The sequence below is a fragment of the Neovison vison genome, chromosome 7 (genome assembly GCF_020171115.1).
Source record: "Neovison vison isolate M4711 chromosome 7, ASM_NN_V1, whole genome shotgun sequence".
Classification (NCBI taxonomy): domain Eukaryota; kingdom Metazoa; phylum Chordata; class Mammalia; order Carnivora; family Mustelidae; genus Neogale; species Neogale vison.
Window position 1 is genome coordinate 58387973 of NC_058097.1, and position 6911 is coordinate 58394883.

Below are 6911 nucleotides of genomic sequence, written 5' to 3' on the forward strand. Positions count from 1 at the left end.
TTGGTAATATGTCAGCTCTAGAGTTCAGAATGATGATTCTCAAGGTGCTAGCTGGGCTTGAAAAAGACATGGAAGATATTGGAGAAACCCTGTCTGGAGAAATAAAAGCCCTTTCTGGAGAAATAAAAGAACTAAAATCTAACCAAGTTCAAATTAAAAAAAGCTATTAATGAAGTGCAATAAAAAATGGAGGCTCTTACTGCTAGGATAAATGAGGCAGAAGAGAGAATTAGTGATATAGAAGACCAAATGACAGGGAATAAAGAAGCTGAGCAAAAGAGAGACAAACAACTACTGGACCATGAGGGGAGAATTCGAGAGATAAGTGATACCATAAGATGAAACAATATTAGAATAACTGGGACTCCGGAAGAAGAAGAAAGAGAAAGGGGGGCAGAAGGTATATTGGAGAAAATTATTGTACAGAATTTCCCTAATATGGCAAAGGGAACAAGCATTAAAATCCAGGAGGTGCAGAGAAACCCCCTCAAAATCAATAAGAATAGGTCCACACCCCATCATCTAATAGTAAAATTTACAAGTCTTAGCAACAAAGAGAAAATCCTGAAAGCAGCCTGGGGAAAGAAGTCTGTAACATACAATGGTAATAATATTAGATTGACAGCAGACTTATCCACAGAGACCTGGCAGGCCAGAAAGAACTGGCATGATATATTCAGAGCACTAAACGAGAAAAACATGCAGCCAAGAATACTATATCCAGCTAGGCTATCATTGAAAATAGAAGGAGAGATAAAACAGCTTCCAGGACAAACAAAAACTAAAAGAATTTGTAAACACCAAACCATCTCTACAGGAAATATTGAAAAGGGTCCTCTAAGCAAAGAGAGAGACTAAAAGTAGTAGATCAGAAAGGAACAGAGACAATATACAGTAATATTCCTCTTACAGGCAACACAATGGCACTAAATTCATATCTCTCAATAGTTACCCTGAATGTAAATGGGCTAAATGCCCCAATCAAAAGACACAGTGTATCAGAATGGATAAAAAAAAAACAAAACGCATCAATATGCTGTCTAAAATATATATGGAGGGCACCTGGGTGGCTCAGTGGGTTAGGCCGCTGCCTTCGGCTCAGGTCATGATCTCAGGGTCCTGGGATCGAGTCCCGCATTGGGCTCTCTGCTCAGCTGGGGGCCTGATTCCCTTCCTCTCTCTCTGCCTGCCTCTCTGCCTACTTGTGATCTCTCTCTGTCAAATAAATAAATAAATAAAATCTTTAAAAATAAATAAATAAATAAAATAAAATTTATATGGAACCAGAAAAGACCTCGAATAGCCAGAGGAATATTGAAAAAGAAAGCCAAAGTTGGTGGCATCACAATTCCAGACTTTAAGCTCTATTACAAAGCTGTCATCATCAAGACAGTATGGTACTGGCATAAAAACAGACACATAGATCAATGGAACAGAATAGAGAGCCCAGAAATAGACCCTCAATTCTATGGTCAACTAATCTTCAACAAAGCAGGAATAATGTACAATGGGAAAAAAGACATTTGTCTCTTCAACAAATGGTGTTGGGAAAATTGGACAGCCACATGCAGAAAAATGAGACGGGACCATTTCCTTACACCACACATGAAAATAGACTCAAAATGGATGAAGGACCTCAATGTGAGAAAGGAATTCATCAAAATCCTTGAGGAGAACACAGGCAGCAACCTCTTCAACCTCAGCTGCAGCAGCTTCTTCCTAGGAACATCGCCAAAGGCAAGGGAAGCAAGGGCAAAAATGAACTATTGGGACTTCATCAAAATCAAAAGCTTATGCACAGCAAAGGGAACAGTTAACAAAACCAAAAGACAACTGACAGAATGGGAGAGGATATTTGCAAACAACATATCAGATAAAGGGCTAGTATCCAAAATCTATAAAGAGCCTATCAAACTCAACACTCAAAGAACAAATAATCCAATCAAGAAATGGGCAGAGGACATGAACAGACACTTCTGCAAAGAAGACATCCAGATGGCCAACAGATACATGAAAAAGTGCTCCACATCACTCAGCATCAGGGAAATACAAATCAAAACCACAATGAGATCCCACCTCACACCAGTCAGAATGGCTAAAATTAGCAAGTCAGGAAACAATAGATATTGGCAAGAATGCAGAGAAAGGGAAACCCTCCTACACTGTTGGTGGGAATGCAAGCTGGTGCAGCCACTCTGGAAAACAGCATGAAGGTTCCTCAAAAAGTTGAAAATAGAGCTACCCTATGACCCAGCAATTGCACTACTGGGTATTTACCCTAAAGATACAAATGTAGTGATCCGAAGGGGCATGTGCACCAAATGTTTATAGCAGCAATGTCCACAATAGCCAAACTATGGAAAGAACCTAGTTGTCCATCAACAGATGAATGGATAAAGACGACGTGGGGTGTGTGTGTGTGTGTATGTGTATGTGTGTATATATTCATATATATATATATATATATACACACACACACACAGACCTATATTCCTATACACACACACACATAATGCAGCCATCAAAAGAAATCTTGCCATTTGCAGTGACGTGGATGGAACTAGAGGGTATTATGCTTAGCGAAACAAGTCACTCGGAGAAAGACAACTATCATATGATCTCCCTGATATGAGGAAGGGGAGATGCAACGTGTGAGGTTTGGGGGTAGGAAAAGAATAAATGAAACAAGATGGGATTGGGAGGGAGACAAACCATAAGAGACTCAATCTCACAAAACAAACTGAGGGCTGCTGGGGGAGGGGGGGTAGGGTGGTGGGGTGATGGACATTGGGGAGGGTATGTGCTATGATGAGTGCTGTGAAGTGTGAAAACCTGGCGATCCACAGACCTGTACCTCTGGGGCTAATAATACATTATATATTAATAAAAAATTAAATAAAGTAAAAGCAATATAGCAACTCCTTCTTTTAGTGTCTACATGGTGTGTTCTTCTCCGTCCTTTTAATCTATTTAGATGTATTTATTTATTTATTTATTTATTTATACCTTTATATTTAATTTGGGCTTCTTGGGCACCTGGGTGGCTCAATGGGTTAAAGTCTCTGCCTTCAGCTCAGGTCATGATCCTGATCAGGGTCCTGGGATCTAGCCCCGAATCGGGCTCTCTGCTCAGCAGGGAGCCTGCTTCCCCCTCTGTCTCTGCCTGCCTCTCTGCCAACTTGTGATCTCTGTCTGACAAATAAAATCTTAAGAAAAATAAAGTGGGCTTCTTGTAAACAACATCTACTTGGGTCTTGTGTTTTGATCCACTCTTAACAATCTTTCTTCAGATTGCATTTAGACATTCAAAGTAATTGATGATATAGTTGGATTACTAATCTAGCACAGTGGTTATCGTTTTTTGTTACCCTTGTAATTTGTTCCTATTGTTGTCCTCAACCCTCTTCCTTCCTTTCGTAGTTTGAGCATTTTATGGATTCCATTTACTCTCCTTTTCAATTAACAGGTTTTTTTTTTAAGATTTTATTTTATTTATTTGAGAGAGAGAGACAGTGAGAGAGAGCATGAGCGAGGAGAAGGTCAGAGGGAGAAGCAGACTCCCCATGGAGCTGGGAGCCTGATGTGGGACTCGATCCCCGGACTCCAGGATCACGCCCTGAGCCGGAGGCAGTCGTTTAACCAACTGCGCCACCCAGGCGTCCCTAACAGGTTTTTTTTTTAAAGATTTTATTTATTTATTTGTCAGAGACAGAGGGCGAGAGAGCGAGTGAGCACAGGCAGACAGAGAGGCAGGCAGAGGCAGAGGGAGAAGCAGGCTCCCTGCCGAGCAAGGAGCCGGATGTGGGACTTGATCCCAGCACCCTGGGATCATGACCTGAGCCGAAGGCAGTGGCTTAACCCACTGAGCCACTCAGGCGTCCCAACAGTTTTTTTTTTTTTACTTTGTTTACTCGTTACTGCGTAGGTTACAGTATATATCTACAGCTAACCCAAATCCACTTTCAAATAACACTACCATTTCACAGGTAGTGTGTGTACCTTAATATAACAAAGTAATACTGATTCCTCTGTCTCTCCCTTGTGTTGTTGCTGTTATTCATTTCATATATGTGTGTGTGTGTGTGTATCCACACATATATATACTTAAGTACATTATTGCTATTTATTTTTTGGACAAACTAATGTGTTAGATCAATTGTTATGTGTTAGATCAGTTGTAATGTGTTAGTTAGATCAACTGTAATGTGTTAGATCAGTTAAGAATAAGACAAATGTTATTTTGCCTTCATTTATTCCTTTTCTGAAGCTTTCTTTCTTTGTAGATCTGAGCTTCTGAGCTATGTCATTTTCCTTTTCTCTACAGAAATATATATATATAATATATAATTATATATTAATTTATATATTAATATATTTAACATTATATATTTAGATATATTATATATATATATATATTTTTTTTTTTTTTGCAGGGCAGGTCTACTAGCAACAAATTCTATCCATTTTTGTTTTTCTGAGAAATCCTTTATTTCTGCTTCACTTTTGAAAGCATAATTTCACAGGGTATAGAATTCTAGGTTGGTAGGGCTCTTATTCAACATTTTAAATATTGTCCTCCACTCGTCTTGCTTGCATGGTTTCTGAAAAGTTGGATGTTGTTACCTTTACTCTTACAGGTGAAGTGTTTCCTTCCTCTGACTTCTTTCAGGATTTTTTTCTTCTATCTGTGATTATCTGTAGTTTGAAAATGATATGCCTAGGTGTAGTTTTTTCTTTTAGCATCTTTCCTGCTTGGTGTTCTCTGAGCTTCTTGGAGTGGTACCTGAATGTTTAAATTTGACTTCCTTTGGGGGAAATTCTCAGCCACTATTGTTTCAAAACTTTCTTCTGTTCCTCTCTTTCATTTCCTTCTGGTATTATTACTTATGTTACATATTTTCAGTTGTTACATAGTCCTTGGATTTTTTTTTTTTTAGTATTTTCTGTATGTTTGCTTTTCAGTTTTGACCATTTCTACTGAAATACCCTCAAGCTCATTTCTTTTCTCAGTCATGTCTGTCTAGTCTACCAATAAGCCCATTAAAGGCATTTTTCATTTTTGTTAGTGTTTTTGATGCTACCCCCCCCAGATTTTCAATCACTTTGTTTACATTACCAATCTGTTCTTCCTGTCTACTTTAACAGAGCCCTTAGCATCTTAATGACAGTTGTTTTAAATTCCTGGTCTGACAATTCCAACATCCCTGCCTTGTGTGTCTGGTTCTGATGCTCTGTTTCTTCAAATTTTGATTTTAGCCTTTTAAGTATGTATTGTAACTTTTCCTTAACACTTGGGACATGGTGCAATGGTAAAATGAACTGCTATAAATAGAAGTTTTGCAATGTGGTGGTAACTGGTGTCAAGTTATGAGAGGAAACATACTATAGGACTAGAGTTAGGTCTGTCTTTCAGTGAGACTTTGCTTCTGGCCTATGAATTTCATACATTTTCCCCAGTTCCAGCACCCTAAGTAGGACAAGATGGCTAGAGTGGTCTGGATTTGGGTATTTCCGAGGCTCTGAAAAATCCCCAGCTGATTCTTCCAAGAGCAGTCCTGTTAAGAACAGAATGTCCAGATATTTTTCAAAATGGCTCCTTTGTCCCTCTCCCTGCACACGAGTGTTTTTCTCTGATATTCAGTGTGAGGAAAATTCCCAGATGTGTGTTGATTTAGGTTCTCCTACCACAGCACTGGGGTTCATGGAGGAGGGTGGAGGGTCAGCTCCTGGGTTTCCTTCATTCTCTGTTCCTGTTGGACTAATCTGGGGAACAGGAGTTTATCTCACCACCTCACTTGTCTCATAGACTAAGAAGAGTTGTTGATCTTCCATTATTTTCAGCTTTTTACTTGTCAGGATCGAATGGCAATTTCCAGCTTCTTACATGCTAGAACACAAAAGTCCCTGTCTTCTCATATTTTGTTCTAGTCTCTAACTTGTTTCTTACTAAGAATTTAGAATGTGCATGTCTATAATTATCTAAAACTAGGATCACTTATTTTAAATATCTTCTCAACACCCCAATCTTAAAATTTTGACTAATGAGCTTTATGAAGTTTTTTTTAAAACTTCAATTTATTTACATTCTAGATAGTTAACATATACATTAAGATTTTTTTCAGGTATAGAACTTAATGATTCATGAAACAGAAAGTGTTAAATGTAAATATAAATATAGATAATTTTTTCATTAAATATTTTGTGCATGTTGAGATTTGACAAATATAATCACGGAGTGGAATCAGGAATTGTTTCCTATGTCTCACTCTCAAACTGTTTTCTTTCCATTTCCTATTCTATAACGCTTGTTGCTGCACTTTCTAAATTTCTCAATGAGCCACCTGGTTTGAAGATTACATGACAAAAAGATGACCTCATGCAAGAAGAAATCCTGCCAGCAGAATGTCAACACTTCCTCGATTCCCAGCCTGTTGGCCCATCCTGCAGATTTTCTACTTGCCAAGCCATCACAAAGGCTTTAGAGAAGTCTTTAAAAAAACACATAACCCCTTCTCTCTCTACACATACACCCTGATGGTTGTTTCTCTGAGGAACCTGATATACCACAGAACTGAACACTTAGCAATAACAAGTTGATAAACTTTATGTGTGTTTTATACAATAACAATTTTTAAAATATTGTAAGAATTTTTATGATACAAAGACATAGCTTAAAAAACTAGTAGAAAAAAAGCCTAACAAGAATTTTCTAGAAAGTTGGTTCAGATGGTTCAAAAACTTTTGAAAATGAATTAATATGAAACTGAACTTAAATTTACTTTAAACGTCACTTTCCCATTTTTTTTTTAAAGATTTATTTATTTGACAGAGACACAGCAAGAGAGGGAATACAAGCAGGACGAGTGGGAGAGGGAGAAGCAGGCTTCCCGCTGAGCAGGGAGCCTGATGCA